Source organism: Passer domesticus, chromosome Z, assembly GCF_036417665.1.
Source record: "Passer domesticus isolate bPasDom1 chromosome Z, bPasDom1.hap1, whole genome shotgun sequence".
In the NCBI taxonomy this organism is placed as follows: Eukaryota; Metazoa; Chordata; class Aves; order Passeriformes; family Passeridae; genus Passer; species Passer domesticus.
Window position 1 is genome coordinate 40,616,953 of NC_087512.1, and position 22,149 is coordinate 40,639,101.

Genomic DNA, 22,149 nt, shown 5'->3' on the forward strand with positions numbered 1-22,149 from the left:
TCTCCAACACTGAGGACTAAAAGTCTTTTTGGCTAGCATAAGAGTTTTCTTTAAGGCAAACTGTACTTTCTCCAGAATAGAACCTCTTGAGTGTCATTTAGCCCTATTGAGCTTGACAATTTGAAGCTATTCCCATTAGGATTGAAAAGTTAGTCCTGTCTTAAGATACAAGTAAACACAACAATGTGAGCACTTAGTCAAATCCTCCAAGCTTCTATTTCTAACAGAAATTAATAGCTGGTAGGAAAACATAAAATAGAGTAATGAATGTGAGAGTAATAGGTTGACCTGTGTTTTATTATCAAGAAAAACCTTATTAACAAAGGAAACTGGTATGCAGTGTCTTCCTTATTTGTAAAGAACATCTTTTCTCTGCATTTTTTTTCACATTTCATGAAAAGGAAGTATTAACGTAGGACAGACATTAAGACTCCATTTTTCTATAAGGAGTCCTGCAGTACTTTTTGGAAACCTGAAGTTCCCTGAATATCTTTAATTAATATTTATACTGGTTTTAAACATGACTTATGAAAGGAGACTGTTGCCTTCACAGCAGTCAACAATCTACTTTGTGCTTCTCTTCCTCTCATGTTTCTCCCTCATCAACAACACAAAACTCATTTTCCAGCATTCTTTGAATTGAATTATATGATTGTAATAGTGACAGATGAAGTAATTTACAGCATCTGCTGGTAGCCACTTCAGTGTATATAGGTAATGCACTCTGCCAAAGAAAAGGACCAAAACGCCAACAGAATGAAACCATTACTGTTATTGTGTGGGTGTGCTGCAACCTGCCTGCCCTCAGCCTGCATCTGAGTCAATAGGCCAGGAAAGCTTTCACCACAAATGTGAGTACTTTTGGGGAATATTTTCATACCTCAAAAATTATGGCAAATATAAGTGAACTTCTGATGAACACAATGGGAATAGCAGTTGAGTTGAAAAATATTAAATGTGTAAACATAACTAAAATACTAATATTAATACTAATACTAATGATCTACAATATTAATATGTGTAAACATAAGGATCAAATGTGTTTTAGCAAAAACAATCACCTCATAAATAAACACAATGCGTTGAGAAGCATACTGAAAAGCCTAGAATATCAGGCTGATCTTTCATCCTATCACCTAAATCTATAATAACAACTATGTAGTATCTCTGAAAATCTATTATGATAAAGCTAAATTTTTTCCTTCCCTTTTTTTCCCCACCTCTTTGAAAGTGATAAAGCTTGTTATGTTTGATTATAGTACTCAATTAATGAACTAATATGTATAAAGGTGCTGCAAAAATGATTTCTGTTTCAAAAGAATTGTTTGTTGTCTCACTTCTGCAAGATATAAGATTGAGATCTTGCTGTTTTTAGGAGAAAACTGATTTCTACAGTCAATTTTTCCATGAAGATCCTTTTTTTTCATGAATGAAAAAAAAAAGGAGAAGAAAAATAAAATAGAAACAAATTTTGAAGTATTTACATATAAAAAAATTTGGGTTTTCCTTCAAAATATTTAGGAATGAGGATAAAGTCTGGTACAAGGCACTTGGGAGAGGTTTAGATTTCTGGATAGTGGAGAACATATAAAGGAGTTGATAAATATCCCTGCATAGGATTTTGATGAGCCTGCAGATTTTAAGTGAGGAAACTGAAGGACTGTTCTTTGCGTTCTGGCTAATTTGCAGAAATATTGTCTGTATATGAAGATCTTTATAAGCTCATAAGTGCTGTTAAGTTTTATTTTCATGTGCATCAAAAATTTGATAAAACACCTGAAGATCCAAGGTTTGGATTTTCCCTTTGTGACATTCTCATCTTTGTGAAATGTGCACTAAATCATTTTTTTGAGAAGTGGAGGAGATTTGAATGTGATAACATAGAAGATTTACTCACTGTAGAAAGCAAGTCATCCTCCAATTTAGACAGCTGACCAGACTGAAGAGACAATATGCCTTTTAATTTTTGGACTGGGTGGTTTTTAGTGGTGTTTACATTTTTTTGTTTATGGTTTTGTTTATTTGTTTTTGAATTTTAATATTGATTGTTTCCTTGTTTTGGGTTTTTGGTTTGGTTTGTTTTTGTTGTCATTGTTATTGTTTTCTGGTTTTGTTCTTCCTGAAAATAAGGAGTATTTGCACATCTTCCAGTGGTGTAAATGTCAAAGGAATATGTGAAATACCCGTATATATATATGAACAATCCCACAGTAGCTGAATTGGAGTGTACGCACTTCTAAACTTTGTACGTGTCTGGCAGAGATACAAATAAAATTGATTTGCAGGAAGGAAATAATGTCATGGAATTCCTATGAGTCTTATTTTTTAAAACCTTAATATTTATTTTATACCCCACAACACAGCTAGTTTCTAGTTACATCTCTGAGATTGCTAGGCCCTACATGTATGTATATCCACAAGAATCAATTGTCTCAGGGAGGACTGAGGAGTCAGGACTGAGAGTTCAGTGAGAATTTTGGGTTTCAGCAAATAATTTCCTTTCTTTGAAGAGGAGTTCCACAGACATACTGAAACCGTTCCTTTACTAATGTTAATGAAACCTGACACACACATCCTCTCAAACGTGTATGCATACTCATAATATGTAGTTCATTGAGTAAAATTGCATTAATGAACATTTTTAAGAGCCAGGTTGATGATTTGTTATATTGTGAAGTGTTAGGTCTTTTCTTATTACCTATTCTATCTGATTTTCTCATTTATACAGTGGCAATTGTGTATTTACAAGCCGTAGGCACTTCTGTTTTATCCTGCTTCAGGTGAGTGAAGAGATTTTGCTTCCTCTTTAGTGTTTCAGAAAGTCTAATTAACTATCTAAACCAAAATCCTCTTGCAGAGAAAATCATTCCCCTTATAACACTATTTTAAATGTAAAACCAGCTCTCATTAAATTTGAAAGTGTTTCCTTTTAATATCGTCAGATATTTTCTTGGTCTTCCATTCAGTTACTGAAAAGCTGAAATTTAAAAACACATTGTGTTTGTTCTTGATCTTGACTGCATAATTTTCTGTTCTTTTGATGCTTGTGTTTCACTTAGAAACACATTTCTTGAAGGCATTGCAACATCTAGCAGAGGACACTTCTAGCTTTGCTTTCTTCATGCTTCTTCATGTAATAACATCTCAACTATAGCTCCAGTGGGACAATGTTTTTCTGCTTTTGGCCTATTGTCCCTCTAAGTAAGTAAAAACCCTAAGCCTTCTCTGGATGCTCTGATCCAATTTTGCCTCCTCAGTGTTGCTAATTAATAATTTTGTGCGAAAGTCATGTTTAGTTTCCTTCTCATTGGGATGGCGCATCTATGTGTAAAGTTGCTAAGCTCCTTTGGTGGCACCTCTGCTCAGACAGATTGTCCTTGTCTGTTGCAGACAGGGTTGGTAAGATGGATACAACGTTTGGGCCCAACACATGAAAGGATGTTTGGGAAGTATTTTCATTGTTGTTAATTGATCTGTTTTCATTCCTGGCTAGTTTTACTGATGACAAAACCCCAGAGGTTTTCTGAAAATGAGTCTTTTCTCCAGAGGCTTAAAAGGAGCTAAAAGTGGAACCATTCAAGCACTGAATGATTTTTGCTTCATTTAACAAAAACAACAATAAACTACAGTACAAATTGAGGGGCTGAACTAGATTTACAGTTTTGTCATTGAAAAAATGAAAAAAATTAAATATATTCAATGTTTAAATTGATAAAATGCTTAATGATGAGTACTGTTGGAGTACTCAGGAAAGAAATATTAAATTAATGCCTCTGAGAGAGAAACTGGGACTTTATCTTCCTCCTTAAGCATCAGATGGCGGGGTATCCTCGTACTATACTTTTAATCTCTTGTATTGAAATTCTATTCAAACATAATTTAAAAATTATCTGAAATAGGAATTCGAACCCAAAAAACTGCTGTTTTTTCATTTCTGGGAGGGTATTCTGCCAAGTAATTTTTTTTTACTTCTCTATTACTTCATTCTTGGATGCCATAGTAGGAAAAAAAAGGTATTTCAAAGCGAAAGAAATTAAAAAGTAGTAGATTAATATTTAAATAACCTTATCAGGTTTTTGGGAAAAAAAAGTTTGATTTGCAAGAGGAAACTCGTAATCCTTACCTCACTCTGAGCTTATTCTCTGTCTTTAGAAATCCTGCTATTTGACATGAGCCAGATTCATGGTGATAGAATTTCTTGCTGAAACAATCACAGTGCCTTTACAGACTGGAAAAGGAAGTCTTATTTACCTGACCTGTATTTAGCTGGAAAACTAGAACCTCACTTTACCTTTTGAGATAATCTGTCATAGAATAGATCACTGTTACCCCACACATATATATACACATGTAAACATTAAGTTAAACTGAATTTTTTTTTCCATTCTCTGGGGCATGTGATCATGTGAATATTCAATTATTAACTAATATGTAGGCATTTGTGAAATAAATGCCTTTGGAATCCTAGAGTAGTAAACAACTCAATCAAATCAGGCTATCAATTTCATATTTACTCATAATTTATAGCTTTATTATTCTGCTTGTAGTGTTGATCAGGCTAAACTGATTTTTATAGAATAATTAGTCTGAACATATAACTCATTTATCATCAAATAAATTAAAGTATGATAAGCTAAAATAAAGATAATGGCTTTTAAAATTGTATTTAGCTATGCCAATACACAAATCTGTAAGTGCTGATAAAAGGGTTTTTTGTACAAAGTGTTGAAGCCAAAATGCCCTCTGATATTTCTGATGACAGTCTAGCTGTGGGGATGGCCAGAGCCAAGAAATAATACTGGAATATAACTATTTTTTAATTAATTTTTTTGTGTTTTCTGAATTTTTCTTTTGTGAAGTTAGCTTTAGAAATCCCTCATTTACATACACAGTATTAGGCTCTGTTTTTAGAGGGCTGAAAATTATGGAAGAGAAAATCCAAGTCAGATATATTTGAATCTCTGCATATGCAACAGTTTAGCAAATTCTTTTTCTCTGTCTTTTTTGAAGGACATGAGAAGAAATGTTTGGGGAAATGATGAAGAACAAGCAAATGAAGGCTAAGGATTCAAAATTCCACAGGGTTAAGGTCAGAATACTATATTTACATTTAATTTATGAAGCATTTGAATTTTGATCAACTTGCTAACTACTGAGAAGCTGGAATCACAATTTATACTTTTTCAGGTGAGATAAAGATGGAAACAAATGGCCTCACATTGAGAAGATCATTAACTTTTATTGTTTAGTTTGTGATTTCCTGATTTTTGAGGGTGGGCTTCATGGAAAGCTGTGTAGGAGGGGCAATAATTTTCCTTTAAGAACAGTGAGATCTATTTGTAGAAACTGGTGGTTGTCTGATGTATGAATTATAGACCTACTTGATTAGCCACATATCTCTGCAGGATAATTTTGTTGTCTGGAAATGCATGTGACAGCGGACGAATAAAGCATTCTCACTGACTTTTTTAGGGATCTTCAAGCAGGATTGTTCTGTGATGATATTGTAGGTATTTGAAATAGGGCTTACACATTCAGTATCACAGTATTATCCTGAATTTTTAAAATTCTTTTACTACAGTTTCATCTGTAAGAGGTCGAGAAGCAATGGGATCTAGATATTTCAAGAGAAGGTGATCAATGAAAAGCTTTGCCTATGCTACAAATTCTGAGGACTGGACATACTAATCTTAGTGTAAAAGACTGAAGATAATGAAAAAATATTACTTTTTTTGTTTATGGGACAACATTTGGGACAGTATTTGAAGGAGAGAGGGTTATCACTAGTGTTGCGTTTTCTTGTCTAAAAAAAATTATGGCAGTAGAATATTCTGAGTTTATGAATAGTCTTCTTTCATTCTATGAAAACTGAATGGTCTTCTAGTGGAAGCATTTAAGTAATGAAAAGTTGCCTTATTTTTTTGTCTTTTTCTTGCAAACTCTGTAGATTAATCAGCAGGTTTTGTTTCTGGATAGAACACCTCAGCCTTTAAATGAATATCAGTATTTCCTCATATTCTCTTCCCATATCCTCTTTATTTTCTAATCATGTTTTTCAAAGCATTTTTTGTCTTATACATATATGGACTAGTTAGACATTGTATTCAATTCAGTATTAGTACCTAGAGAAGAAAGTGCCTTTAGTCTAAATTCAGATGTAAAAAACATTCTATCATGCTCTAAAAAGCTCTTTCTGTACAACTACGAAAATCTGAGGAATTTTCAGTTTACAATGTTTTAATTTCTGAGTCAAATTAGAAGGGCCTGTCACTGTTTTTTGTTGCCTATAGGGTAACACTGAAGGTCTATAGGGTAATTTAAAAATTATTCAACAACATCGTACCATGGCCAGAAAGTAATGATTATGACTCACTATTCTTTCCTTAGCTCAGTAAAGTAGAGGAGAAGTAGTTTTGCTACATGCAGAGCATATTCAAATACTAGACTGGGTCCAGCAGATTAGCTATCCCTGACATACATTTTATGTCATATAGTTTATTATAGTCTGCCAGTGCTTACACTGTAGATAGAAAAATGCAGATTATTTCCATTGTGAGTGATTTAGCAATTATTATGGAGTTGAGTAGACATGTTTGTTGTTGTAATGGATAACATTTAAAATTTCTTCACATTTGAGAAGTCTCATAGGACTAGGAAAAAAGAAATGTTTTGTTTTAGCTCTCTGCCCCTTAGATTTTGTTTTGCCAGTTTAAGAGACATTTTGATTGCAGGACAAAGCATTAGTGATCTTGATAGGTTTTGTTGGACTGACACGACATGATTGATTCTCCTGAAACAAGCAGGCAAATCCATGAGATTATTAACTGTCAACGTGAAACATGGGTAAGCAATGAACATTCACTGAAGTGAACCTGAAGGAAAGGCAAGGAAAGAACTGATATTCATAATATATAGCTAGAAACCTAAAATCATTAAATAAAGGTATTTTCCTGCTATTAGTTTTGTAATTATTACTTTTGTAATAATGATTTTTAGTATGAGAGCTTCATTTGATCAGTTTTGCTCTTGGCTTTAAATATATAAAGTAACTGGTTTGACAGATTGCATTCTGGAAAAGACTGTTTTTGACTTGGACGTTTGTAGGATGGATTGAGAGATTTGCAAAAACTGAAAAAAATTCCTTAAGACACTTAGAAGCATTCAAAATTAATTATATATTTCAATATAATTCTCATAAAAAATATTTAGTTATAAGTTTGCCCTTGCAACACTGAAATCTAAACTTCATTTTTGGAAACCAAGTAAGCCAGAAGACAGTTGCACTTGTTTCTGTTTATTTCTGCCATAAAAGAAAACTCAGACATGGCAAAATAAGCAAAGCCTGATCATTTTTCCCTACAGAAAGAAACTAAACTACTCTGCTGCTTAAAAGGCAGCTTTAGAGGTTGCTGGTTAAATGGGTCTTTAGAAAATTTCATACTTATTAATAATAGCCAAAATAAAGAAATTGAGGCATGTTTTAGTAAAGATTTTGAAACAAAATTCTCTAATTCTAGAAAAATAAGTATCTAATTAAGAAAAATAGCTGTGTTTTTCAGGACCATTCCTACATCTTGGAATTCTAAATTTCAGCAGTAGGCAGATAGTCTGATATACATGTTTGTAGGTTATGATTATTTAAGGCCCTGAGGTTGTTAAAACCTTAGTAGAACCACCTGGATTTGACTTTGTCATTCATGGGAGAGACAAGAAGAGACGGAGGGACCTCAAGTATAATTAAAGCAGAATTCAGGTACTGGAGTTGAAATCAGGGCTCTTAAACCTTGATGCATTCAGATTCTGTAGATCCCGAAGTTTATAAATAGCTGTGCTTTCTTTTGTATACAGAGAAATGCATTTGATTTCGTAGGACTGAATAATTCCTTGTTTGTTTGCTCTGGAGTCACAACAGAAATCTTTGGAAAAGAGACTGCAACTCCATTTGAGGAGGTCTATGTGCATGCACCCTTGCTTTATTTCCTGGAAAAGAAAAGGGGAATGTTTTGTGCAGTGTGGCACAACTTCTGAAAAATTCATTGAACTCAGAATCCTTTTTGCTAAAATTGATCAATAATGAGTTTGCTGTTACCCAGTTAATTCTGTGATTAGTCTTCTCACTAACTTCTGTCTTTGAGGTTCTGAATTCTGTTTTCCTTTATTATTGGTTGATGTCTTACTTTATTTACCATTTTATTGTGGTTGTAGGTGCACTATAATATATTAAATAGGAAGGAAAATATCAATGGAGCTTCCTTGAAAGAACACTGAGGTTAGAGTGAAAGGTTTGCTGAAGTGAATGGAATGATTTCCTTTAGTCACTCCTATCACACCTTGGGAGATATATAATCATTTTCTCAAGGTGATTAGGAAACAAAATACAGAGCCTGAGTCCATGAGGGCAGTTAGTCAAAATTTTTCTTGCTTTGTGAATCAGTTTCCGTCTGCTCACTCTGCAGAGGTATAGTATTGGTGACACCAGCAAATGTAGTCGGTGTTTAGTGGTTAGTTGATTCTCAGCATCCAATGTTTCATATATGGTCACGTGTGAGGTTGAATTCAATATAATATTTTGCAATATCTCACTTACTGAAATGTGTCAGGATGAGGTTTTGACCAAGATTTCTATTTTATCACTTAAGTATTTTACTGCTTGCTATTTGGACATAAAAAAGCCCAGCCAAACACTCTATAGTGCTTTATTTTCTCTTGTCTTCTTCTGTGCTTTCCTTAAAAAAGCAGAAGAAAAGACTTTTGTTAATTTCCTGTTTGTCTCCCTATCTAAATTTGTCTGTGATGGTATTCCCTGTCCCAAATAATGATCATTATTTCTCTCACTTATCTCTTTAGCTGTTCTCTTTGATTTGGTCTTTTATAACATAGGAGTACATTTATAAACAAGAATTAAAAAAATCATCCCAAAAAATTTAATCAGGATGAAAAAGGAGCCTTTATGAAGAATGCAAATAAACTGTAAGTAAGATTAAATGGTTGTGGTTTTTGGTGATAGTTCTCTTTAGCCACTCCTCCAAGAAAAAAGACACAGCTTTTGTTGATTTTTTGGTTTAAGTTCAGACAGACAGCCCAATGGAAATAGCTAAACTGGGGTTTCTTTCTCCAACTGGAAAATTTCTTTTTAGTTTCAGAAGTTTTTTGATTTGGGTGACGCTAATAGGAAAGTAATCTGTTGTATAACTCACTGAACATTAACGTTCTGTTGAGAATGACTCGTGAAAAAACATTCTGGTTTCTTTCTTAGGTTAAAACAACAACTAACAATATCAGACTGAAAACAGCTTTGGGAAAATGTAAATAGGTGGAAATTTCTTTTTTGTCATAAATTTTTGAAGAAGCTCCATTAGAAAGCTCCTATGCTGCTCAACTTTATTGAAAGAGCACTGAAAAAATATTAAATAATTTTTGTTATGAATTACTGTAAATTTTATTCTGTATAAGAAATTAATAAACAGGTGAAAGCAATACTGGTTAAATAACTTTTTAAGCCCCTTTGATGGAGAGTTAATTAAAATACAGAAATTTTTGACACTTTATAATTTTCTGAGGAGCCACCTTTATATGCCCATGGTGCCCACAGTTAAGAAATACTTTCACATTAGAAACCATCTAAATTTGATCAGTAACAGATACATATTTTTCTCCTGAGTACCACAAACAAGTCTCAATATCTAAAATGCATACAGGTTTTTTCAAATTTAATGCAAAATGCTACCAAATACCGTATGTCATTATTTGAAATCATAATATGTTATCACTCCATTCTTGGAAACCAGACCATGTCTGATTTTAGAAGGGAAAAAAAAAAAAAAGCTGAAGTTGGTAACAAGAATATCACAGTGGGGAATCTAATGATTTCTTCAGAACTTCTCTTTATGTTATTACCATAATCAATTGTTTAAGTACTCTGGGTCACTTTATATTTGTATGTTATTTGTAAAAGCACTGTGTTTTGTAAACACAACTCTTCCACTTAGACATCAAACAAAACATAAGAGCTGATGATAATTAAAAAGATAATTTATTCAGAACACATGAAACATGGTTTATTGGCTGTCAGCAACTAGTTCACTAAATCATTAGATCTTTATTATTTTAACTAATTTGCTAATTTCTTCCATAAATAATTACTGGTCCCCAGATCATTTGTGTAGAGTAATTACTATTCAATGTAAATAAACTTATAGAACTTCAGTGAGTTTTAAATAACATGTTTAACTGTGACTAGGCAGTTTAAACTGGATTTTAATCATGTGAAACCAGCTTTAATTCTTGACTATATATTTATTTATATAGCTTCCTTTATTTACCCAGTTCCACCTTCTGATACTGAAAGAAATTGCTTTAAAAATATCAGACTATCAAACAGACTAGAATACCTCTGCATTCTACTTGAAACCCTGACATTTCTCATAGCTTCTGATCTTTCAGCATCAAAGCATTGAAATATTCTGCATGCATCAAGTTTGATCTGTTGACTTTATGGAGCCCGTAAGAATTCATCAGGGGTCTGTAGTGGGACAAATGTTATTTAATATCCTCATTAATGGCACAGATGAAGAGATCGAGTGCACTTTTGGCAAATTTGCAGATGACATCAGGTTGAGTGGTGCAGTTGACACACCTGAACACCTGTCTTTGAGAGGAGCCTGGACAAGCTCAAGAGCTGGGACCATGGAAATCTTATGAAGTTTAACAAGACCAAGTGCAAGGTGCTGCACCTGGGTTGGAGCAACCACCAGTTTCAATACAGGCTTAGGAATGACTAGATTGAAAGCAGCCCTGCCAAGAATGACTTGGGGATGCTGGTGATGAGGGGCTGGACATGACCCAGCCATGGGCACTCCTAACTGAGAGGGGCAACCATGTCCTGGGCTGCAGCCAAAACTGTGTGGGCAGCAGGGCCAGGGAGGAGATTTTTCCTTCTACTCTTCTCTGGTGAGACCCCCTGTGGTACTATGTCCAGCTCTGAAGTTTTCAGCACAGGAAGAACATTGAGAAGCGATCTGTGAGGAACCCACCAAGACAAGTTGAGGTCTAGCTGATATAAAGTTGTAGTAACTGAACTACACTTCTTCAGCACAGTCATATATGAGTACAAACACAACCTGTCTCATGGTAACATAAATTTGAATGCTGTTAAGCTGTGACTCATGATGACGGCATGTCCATTTTTTTTCCTATATGTGGTGATGTTACTTTGCAGAGTGCAGTAAGGACTTTTTTAAGGCTGTCTTCCATATGGTCTTCAGAAAAAAGCTGATGAAGGTGGGGCTAGATGAACAGACAATGTGCTGACCTGAAGAGTGATAAGTGGTCAGCACCAGAAGGTGGTGATTATGTGGATCATCAGCAGTTTTACAGATGAAAGTGAAGTGGGAGAAAGGGCTCCTATACCAGGGGATCAGGCTGTCATTCAGAGGGACCTCGATGAGCTAGGGAAATAGGACATTGAATATCTTAAGAATGGGTAGATGGACAGCATTGTAGGGGATATGAATATTTGCCTGTCACTATAACACTCTTCTCTGAAAAAGAATTATGTTTTAAGACACAAGTGGTTCATTTCTCACAATCCACTAATTTTTTTAGGTATGATGAAATCTCATGCAAAATGACTACATTAGCACTAACTAAAATGTTTGCAAAACTTTCTGAGCAACATTAGAAGTTTGAAAGGGCTGCATCCGTTCTTTTAAGTAGGCCCTCACAATGGGATGGAGATCATGAGCAAGGGCAAAAAAAATATGCCAATTCTGTAAATCTTATTCTACTATGTCTTACTACCACCTATAGAAAACATGAAATTTCAGAATTATGTTTTCGATGGTGCAATCTGTTTTTGCAAAACCAAACATGGAAAACTGTGCTACTCAGGAGAGAACTTTTGTTCAAAATGCCTACCCATCTTCCGATACTTCACCTGATACTTAGTACTAAGATCTTTTTGCTTGCACTGCACAAATGATTCAATTTTGCACTCAATAGTTGTTTGTTATAGATTGCAAGAAACTTGCATGCTAACATCGTAATTAAGAAGTCTCACTGGTTTATTCTATTCTGCATAATCAAAAGTAAAAGTATTTTGGTTGGTTTTTCCCTCTGAGAGCAAGTCTGCATTTGTAATTAACCAAACAGCATTCAGTGCACTTGGACATGCAAGTCTGCAGTTTGGAAGTACTTTCATGTCATTATTGATGCAGAGGAAAAAGATTACTACAGCCAGAAAAAAACTGACAAAAAGAACGACAACACACCCCACAGCCTCCCAAATTCCCAACAAAACCAAACAACAATCAGGGAAGTCTGTTAGTGAGAAGAACCACAAGGGAAGGGTGCTGTCCATGCAGTCCCATTAGACTGAGATGTAAAAACATAAGATAAGTGCATATGCCGTGACAGCAAACCATATCATAGTCTTGTTAGTTTTGCCTCTAAGTAAATTCAGTCTTTTTCAAATTTACTTGCTTCTATTACCTAGAGGATAATTTAAAAATGCATGTGTGTTACATCTCCATTAGTTATACATGCACAGCATCCAAACTGAATTCCAATTTTTCTGAAAAGCCATTCAGAGATTGGTGATCTGTGATGTCAGAGCCTTAATAAATTAGATTTGCTCTTGGCTTCTCTGAAAGTTGATTTACTGAATGTTTTTATTGTTAGTTAATGAAGGACGGTTACTATTTCCTGAGCTCTTATTTTGTTTTCTGACACTTGCAATTTCATTAATATTAAAGAGTTAACCTCTGATAGACTGCTACCAATAAAGTATTTTGAGCATTTTTTTCACACAGATCATCTTGATTTTCAGCCTGCTAAGCAGAGGCTTCTTCAGAGGTGACACTCATTAACAATGCCCTTTCATTGAAGCAGTCAATTTTAATGTCAGATTATGATGTGCTAGTCTCACTGCTGAAGTCAGCTGAATAATATTAATAAAATAATTTATTCTGTGAATTGCAGTATTTTTGTAGTAAATTATTCAACTAGTGTTCCTTCATTCGTAGCCTAACTCTTAAGTTGTATCACTTTCTCCTCTGTCTTTCCATCAGTCTGCAGCTGGACTGATTCACATGCAGCATTGCTCATTGTCTGAAAGGTGAAATGAATGTTACATCTTTTGAATTGAACACGAACATGCTTTATTTACAAACAGACACACTTAGCCTTATTTTATTCCTTGCATCATATGGCAAAAGTTAGTAAAGTAGTATTGTTAATTCACAACTCCTTAAATAAATTAATATGATACAATATTTACTCTGATATTCACTGGGTGTAACATCTGACTATTTCAACTACTTACATTTAATGATAAGCTTTTTTATAGTTATATATATATTTTACAGGGAACACAGTCCTATGCAGAAGAAAATGCTTTTCTTAGCAAAAGTACACTTGTAAGACTTGATATCTTGCCTTCAACACAAGGCAGTTTTAAAAAAGGCTAAGAAAAGTCTCATATTACCAAAAAAACATGAGTACTCCACAAAATTGCTGGCTTGTTTTTAAACTCTAAACACCTAATTAGGAGAACCCTAAGCTTTCCTTTTTAAATTGTCATTCAAATCAATGGTTTTGTAGATGGGCTTAAGGCTATGCTTAACGTGGGCTAATTTTCTTTCAGGAAGGCTGTTTAGACAAGTTGGGATTTGGTGTAAAAAGTTATATTCTTAATGACCATATATGCCATGAAAATATAACACTGAGTTTTCCCTTGATTTGTCTGCAGTTTTAGTTAATCTACAATGTTACCTGCATGTAGCTGATACAGGTACTTTTCTCCCTCAAAGATTCAAGTACTGTAAATTTGTAAACACAAATGAATCTTGTGTCTCAAATGCGGCTCTCTTTGAGGTCTGTCAATATGGCTTCAAGTTTGTGGGGAATGTAAAAGGTTTAATATGGAGAAGGACCTGTCATATGGGGAGGTGTACATCTATGGCTCTTTCCTATGATGTGTTCAAGACATGTATAAATCAACTCTCACAGCATTTGGCAAATCCTATTCCACTCTGCTTTCATGGGCTATACACAATGCCAGACTGAATATAGAAATCTTTCCAGTTTTTCTGGAGACTTAGTCTTGAATCATAGATTCTGTATGACCTCCACAGAACATCTAGAGAATCTGAGTCATGGCATACCAGCAAACCTTCTACACTAGACTTTCAGAGGGCAGACTTTGGCTTTTTCAAGAAATTAATTTGGGGAATACCTTGGAAAACAGTTCCCGAAAACAAAGGGATTCAGAGAAGGGTAGACATACTCCAAGAAAGAAATCTTGAAGACTCAGGAGCAAGCTGTCCCTAAGTGCAAGATGAGCTGACAAAGAAGGTGACTGCCTGGATTGGCAGGGAGCTTTGAAAAAATGGAGGGAAAAAAAGAGGATATATCAACTTTGGAAAGAGGGGCAGGCTACTCAGGAAATATTTAAGGATGTCACTAGATCAGGCAGGAAGAAAATTAAAGAGGCAAAAACCCTGTTAGAACATAATTTGGTACTTCAGGGAAGGACAATAAAAATGGTTTTACAAATACATTAATGGCTGTCAGAGACTGAAATAGTTCATTCCTCAAACACTGATATAAAGCTTTGCTCATTGTAACAAAAACTGCATAAAGAAGCCTCCCTGAACTGGGACTTTGGACTGAAAGTCAAACTGCTGAGATTAGCTAAATGGGAAACGCCTTCTTAAATCACCTGAAACAAACAACTAAACAAGGAAAAGGATGAGAGCCAAACCCAGCAGTCATGCTAAGAATCATCTTTCACTTGCTTCAGGTGGGGGACGCCCTAGCCACCAGACCCATTTGCTGGAAGCAGGTTTGCACAGATTTCCCACCCAACCAAGGTGAGGGGAGGAAGTTTCAATGTGTTGTAACCTCTGCACAGGGCCAGTGAACCCATCCTCCTTATTGTGATCTGGCTATGGAGCACCCAACCCTGGGAAGGCCACATCCATGGGACATTCAGATGAGAGGCAGTAGAGAGCATGCCTCAATCCATCAAAGGCCCCCCTGAAGTGTCCCCCCAGAGGAATTCCTGAAGCCTTGCACCACAGGACTGCACATGATGCAACAATATTGGAGTCTGCTGTAAGAGACAATGGCAAGGACCCCTACCACCCCCAACGCAGGTGCCTGGGTTTACCTGGCCTGAGCATATATTAACCCATCAGATTCTATGCTTTTTGGACAGACCTTCACCACCAAGAAGGAAAGGATCAGTGAAATATTGTTGGGATGCAAGGAGTGGTGAAATTTTCCTTATTCTGTCCCTGTTACTCTCTCTCTGTCTCCCCATACCTATTTTCTCTCTCTCTCTCTCTCTCTCTCTCTCTCTCTCTCTCTCTCTCTCTCTCTCTCCCCCTCTTTCCCATATTTACTATCAGACCCATACTATTGTCACTGGCATATGGTCTCATTTGGGCAGAGGCGTCTCTAAGAACCTTTAGCAATCAGATCCTGACAATGGCAAAAGGAGGGGCAAGGAGAACCTCTGTTCTTTATTGGACATGCAGAGGAATATAGTTAGCAAAGATGAGGAAAAGGCTGAGGTACCTAACACCTTCTTTGCCTCAGTTTTCAACAATAAGACAGGTTGTCCTCAGACAGCTGACCTCCTGAGCTAGTAGATAGGGATGGGAAGAAAAATGGACCCACTGAAGTTCAGGAAGAAGCATTTAGTAACCTGCTGATCTACTTAGACGTTCACAAGTCTGTGGGATCTGGCTGGATCCACCCTAGAGTGATGAGGGAGCTGGCAGAAGAGTTTCCCAGGCCATTGTCTATCATTTTTCGTCAATCCTGGCTGACCATGGAGGTCCCAAATGACTGGAAGTTGGCTGATGTGATACTCATCCATAAGAAGGGCTGAGAGGAGGATCTGGAAAACTACAGACCTATCAGTCTGATCTTGGTGCCTGGCAAGGTTGTGGAACAGATAATCTTGAATGTGAGCACACAGCACATAGAGGATGACCAAGGGATCAGGCCCAGCCAGCTGGGTTTTTTAGGAGGGGCAGGGCCTGCCTGACCAACCTAATTTCCTTTTATGACCAGGTGACTGTCACAATGATATTTTATGAAAAATCCTTTGTTAGGATTTTTCCCCTTCTGAGGAGCTGAGGGCCTCAGGAGAGAAATGTAAACAATAACTATCTGCTGCTGTGGAATGCAACAGGTGCATCTTCCACTGGTCCACGTGAATTGTTTTCATTTGATGACCAATCACAGCCACCTGTGTTGAGGCTGTGAGCAGTCACAGGATTTTGTTATGCATTCTATTCTATTCTTGTTCTTTATAGCCTTCTGATCAATCTTTTCTCTCTGTTCTTTTAGTATAGTTTTTATGTAGTATTTTAATATAATATATATCATAATATAATACACCAGCCTTCTGAAATGGAGTCATGCCTTGTGTCTCCACACATGGAGTGTTCACCTCTGCTTGGTGGATGTGGGGAAGGCGGTGGATATTGTCTATGTGGTCTTCAGTGAAACCTTTAATACTGTCTCCCATGATTCTCTCCTGGAAAAGCTTGCACCCATCCCTGGGTTAAGAACTGGCTGGATAGCTGCACACAGACAGAGGTGATGAATGGTGCCATATCCACTGGTGTCCTGTCACTAGTAGGGTTCTGTGCTGGGCCCAGTCCTGTTTAATATATTTACTGATGATCTGGTTGAGAGGATTCAGTCTACCATTGACAAATTTGCAAATGATGCCAAGAGGGCTGTGAGTGTTAATCTGCTGGAGGGTAGGAGTGGTCTGCAGAGGGACCTGGACAGGCTGAATTGATGGGCCAAATCCAATGAGGTTCAACAAGACCAGGTTCTGGGTCCTGTGCTTTTGCCACAACAAGGCCATTCAGGCACTACAGGCTGAGGTCAGAGTGGCTGGACAGAGACCAGGCAGAAAGGGACCTGGGGTTACTGAATGACAGTGAAATGAACACTAGCCAGCAGTGAGCCCAGATGGCCAAGAAGGCCAATGGCATCCTGGCCTGTATCAGCAATGGGCCAGCAGGACCAGGGAAGTGATTCTTCCCCTGAACTCAGCAGTGGTTAAGCCACACCCTGTGACACTGGAGTGTCTCCAGAGAAGAGCAATAAGGTTTGACCACAAGTCCTCCAAGGAACAACTGAGGGAGCTGGGGTTGTTTAGCCTGGAGAAAAGGAGGGTCAGGGGATATTGCTCTCCACAATGAACAGAAAGGAGGGTGCAGCCAGATGGGGGTCAGTCTCTTCTCACAGGCAACCGGTGACAGGACAAGAAGACAGTCTTACGCTGCTTACTTCAGGTGGTTTAGTTTGGACATTAGGAAAAAGTTCTTCATGGAAAGAGTGATTGGGCACTGGAATGGGTTGCCCAGGGAGGTGATGGAGATGTTTAAGAAAAGAGTGGACAAGGCACTTAGTGCCGTGGTCTAGTTGACAAGGTGGCATTTGGCCATAGGTTGCACTCATTGATCTCAGTGGTCTTTTCCAACCTGATTCAGAGATTCTACATCTTGCAGAGAACTGACAGACACAAGCAAAACTGCTATAAAAGATATATTTTCAGCAAACTACCATATAAGAAATGCCACACTACCTCAAAGCGTAATTCACTTAATCAAGTGTTCTGTCTCTAACAGCACAAGAATAGACGTAAGACCAGGTGTTTGCACATGGCTTCATTACAACTCTATGAGGCATTTCCTTCCCCATGGAATCACTGAAAATATTCACAGTTAATGAATATTGCGACCTAAGAGGAACTGTTTCTGTAAGCAGTCCATAGTGCCTGTTAAATTAGGAGATCTGCTGTCTCTTTATAATTTATTATTAATTCAGCTTGAGCTGGTGGTGTTGAACAGGATCTCATTCAAAGTTCCTTTCCACTTATGAATCAGTAGTGTGAAGAAGAGCATTTTAGACATGCTAATAGTTATGGTTTTTCTTAGGGTGAGGAGATATACAGATAGGTATGTGCACCTTAAAAGGTTTCTGAAAGAAGGAGGTTATATCCTTGCATGAGTGCATTTGTGCTTATTTATGTGTGTGTTTGAGTCTGACAAGCTGGAAGAGCTGGTACAGTCTGACTCTTGAGAGGGAGATGTTGAGCTACTTCTTCTGAATTGGCTGGGAGGGAAATAAGTTGTATAATCTTAACAAATAGAAGACGAACATCAGATTTCTAAGATTATATTTGATTTCCCTTGTTTATAAGTTAATATTGCAAGTGCCAAGATTGCTTCTTCACCAACACTTAAAATCTAAAGAAGCATTAACGTGGTTTGTCAAATCACAACCTTTATATAATAGGTGATCCAAACCTGGTGGTTCAAGAATAATTAATATGTTAATGTTGCCAAGCAGGTAGCTTTTTTGGAGTTCTGGGGCAGACTATGTCAGTGGCAGAATGGCACTGAATGTTAGAAGAAAAAAATGGGCTTAAATTCTATTATTCTGTTCTATTCTATTCTATTCTATTCTATTCTATTCTATTCTATTCTATTCTATTCTATTCTATTCTACTCCTATTCTATTCTACTCCTATTCTATTGTATTGGCTTTACTTGGACATAGTGCATCACTTTCTCATGACCATGCCCTGTCAATCCCACATATGTGTCTAACCCTGGGTACATCTCATACAGTCATGTTCCAGACAGGCCCTGACCTAGCACTGTCCCCATGCCCTTGGGCTATGTGAAGGCTTTGTCTGATCCTGATCTCTCTAAAACACCCTGGTCTTCTTTGGGTTCTCTGGAACTATGCATATCCTTGTGCCCCACTTTTTGTAGGCATAAAGCTTTCTGGTGGTAGAAACTGATGCTTCCTACAACAAATACTTCTAGGTTACACAGAAAGCTTGATGCTCTAGATGTGGTTGAGTATTGCACAGGACTTAGCTCAAGATCTTTGTATTCTTTTGTAATAGTGACTGCACTGCACTAAGCTGCAACAAACTGAATAAATTTTTTGCTTTTAGGTTTGTCTGTCTCTAAGGTCTAATCCATTCCTAAGCATTCTGTACACCTATGTGAAAACAAAACAAGGAGAAGATGAGGAAAAATGGGTACAAATTGCACCAGGAGAGATTTCATGTTGATACAAGAAAGATTTTTTTTACAGTAAGAACCATCAATCACCAAAGGAACCCCACCAAAGAGGTTGTAGAGTCCCTGTCACTGGATGTTCTGAAGATGTGATTAGATAATGTGCTAGAAAATCTTATCTAAGTACCCTTTCCCATGAAATACTGGATCAGAAGATCTTTTGAGGCCTATTCCAATGTGAGCCATTCTATAATTCTGTGATTCTAAAATAACCTCCCATACCAAAACCAAACAAACCTGCCATTTATTTAGGGCTTAGGTGAATCAGATTTTTTACTAGGTTTCCACAGATCTTGAATGATTGATGTAAAATGCTTTACATTACGAAATAGCCAAAGAACCCTGTGATATAAAGACCTAAAAATGCATCATCAATATTTTAGTGGCTCTCTCTGCTAATGTTCAAAATAAATTTCAGTCAGATATATATTTATCTTTAAGCATATGAATAGTCTCCTTTGCTGAAATGACGATATTCCATTCATTTGTTTAAATAGTGACATGGTGCTTAAATTCCAACATATAAAAAAGTATTTGGAAATGTAATGCCTGTATTTGGGTGAAGAATATTTTCAGAAGTAGGGAATATAATTGTTTTATTGAGGAATATTTCAAAGAAACATGTTTGTTTAAGCTTTTTCCCTTATATTGGGAAATATATTTGGTCTCATAGTTGTGAGTTTCTACATCTTTAAACAATCAGGACATTACTTATAATTTTTTATCTACTTTTTCATTCAAGTAGTTGATTTTACTGTTCCTCTTATGGTCTTCTTATGCACTCTGTCATACCCCGAGCTAGGTACACCTAGGCCAGAAAGCATATTCTTGATCACCATTTTAGACTAAATGTGCAGTGTTGGGGTGGATGATTACTTGTGAAATTAAGGAAATGGCTGCGAGTCATGATTTTGCTGTGGTAGGCAGGTAAGTCATCCATGGATCACAGTCCTTGTGGGTGTACCTGCTCTTGGAATAATATTGTCTATGAACTGTACTCTTTTTTAGAGGTATACCTGCTGCAGCGTGGACTTATCTGGAGCCAGACATGGACTTATGGGTAGTTTTCTGATGCAATTTCTTCACTTTAGCCTCATCAATTCCTTCTGGAGTGCATCAGATCCACCATGATACTACCCATGGCCACAGATCTTTCAAAGGTGTACCTCCCATGTTATGGATTTATCCACAGGCACAGGCACTTCAAGGTATTCAACACAGATTCATGCAGTCACTGGCACTTAAAAGTGTAACTGTTGTAGCATGAACATGTCCTTGGACCACAAACTGTTCAGAGGAACACCTGCTGCAGCACAAGAGATAGCCATGGACACAGATGCTACAAGGTGTACCTGCTCTGTTGCGCACTCAGCCACAGCTGCCCCAGGGTGTCCTGCTCTTCTCTGCACTTATCCACAAGTGCACAGTCTCTTTTGACTCAAGTTCACATTGAGGTTTTATCCTGTCCAGCACAGAAGCACAAAACCCACACTGATACCCTGGCCATCTGCCAGCCCAGGCACATCTCCATGCTGCTCTCCAGGTGTTCCTGGCCACAGCAGAGCATGGAGCTCAGAGCACAGCAGCACCGTGACCAGCGAAAGCCAGGAGTAGACTCTAACAAGCACTAGACTCTCATATAGAGGATGGCAAGCAAGCCCCATGGCAAGCACAGGAACCTGCTGAATAATAGCTAAATAGTACTAACAACAGCTAGGAATTCAACCTAGAACACTCTAGTCAAACCTGTCATTATGTCAAAATCTTTGAGTCCCATATTGGGTAGCAAAAAGGACTGTCTTGGCATGACCCCAGCAGGCAAATAATTTTCTTCTCCAGAAAGCTCATGGATTGCAACAAAGACTGTTCAATAGTTAAAGTGAGAGGAAAGAATTCACTGCTTCCCTGCAGCAGGCAGGTGTTTGGTCATCTTTGGTAAAACAGGTCTCTATCATGTGTACCAGCTGATTAGGAAGAAACTCTGACCATCATTCCATCCTTCTTCCTCCAGCAGTGTCATACTGTATAAGATATCCCTTTGATCAGTTGGGTTCGACTGTCCCAGATGTGTTCCCTTCAAATTTCATTCACAACCTCCAGCTACCCACTGGAGTGCCAGTGTGAGCAACAGAAGAGGACTTGATGCTTTGTAAGCACTGTTAAGTGGTAAGTGAAACATCTTCATCACAAACACAAAACACAGCCCCATACATGCTCCTTAGAAGAATTAGGTCTACTTCAGCCAAAATCAGTGTAGAGTGTTAAGTCTCTATGGTTTGATAAAGAATTGGCCTGGCTGGTCCCCACTATGGACCTCAAATTTCAGCCCTGGTCTTTGCAAATACCAACATACATAGATACATAGATACATAGATACATGCCATTTAGACACCTCCTGTGTGCAACAGAGACCAAGATTTTGAAATGTAAATTATAGACTGTCTTCATCGACCAAAGAAAGAAAGAGAAAGTGTAAGAAAAATTTACATAGGAATCAATTACCCAAAGTAATGTGTAATTACATTTCTACTATTGGTTTTCATTATTGACGAGTTCATCATAACTTCCCAATAACAGAGTTAGTGAAACTACCTTTTAAAAATAGGCTTACATGGTTAAACATTATGTAGTTTGTCTTTCACCTATCTAAAACTAGCATCTAAGGAGTTATACTTGGGGAGAAATTACTGATATTTGACTGTGAAGTGTACAAACAGATAGCACAAAATTAATTATAAGCAACTTAAATTTTGTAAATATCTTGATGTACCATTTAGTGGTGGTCATGAGACAAGCCCTTCAGGTGGTATGCAATTCTCAAGAGAAGGATAGTACCTGAGTGAATATAAGTTATAACATCATTCTGTCTGTAACAAGATGCAAATATTTTCATTCTCCATGTCCAAATTTAAAGTTTACCTTTTGCGTAAACTGATAGACAGAGATATTGATTATACAAAATAAAAAATATTGATAAATATTTGTAAAAATATTACGAGAAAAAAACCCCTTCTGAGACATTTAT

General features: G+C 37.0%; 1 long non-coding RNA gene across 1 annotated transcript in view; it reads left to right on the forward strand.

The window, feature by feature from the left end:
* Nucleotides 1–22,149, forward strand: part of LOC135291439 (uncharacterized) — a 41,240-nt gene that overhangs the window by 9,696 nt on the left and 9,395 nt on the right. The window contains exons 2-3 of the long non-coding RNA XR_010354238.1: nucleotides 2,729–2,780; nucleotides 5,011–5,089. This is a non-coding gene — a long non-coding RNA (uncharacterized LOC135291439). The remainder of the gene's footprint in view (nucleotides 1–2,728; nucleotides 2,781–5,010; nucleotides 5,090–22,149) is intronic.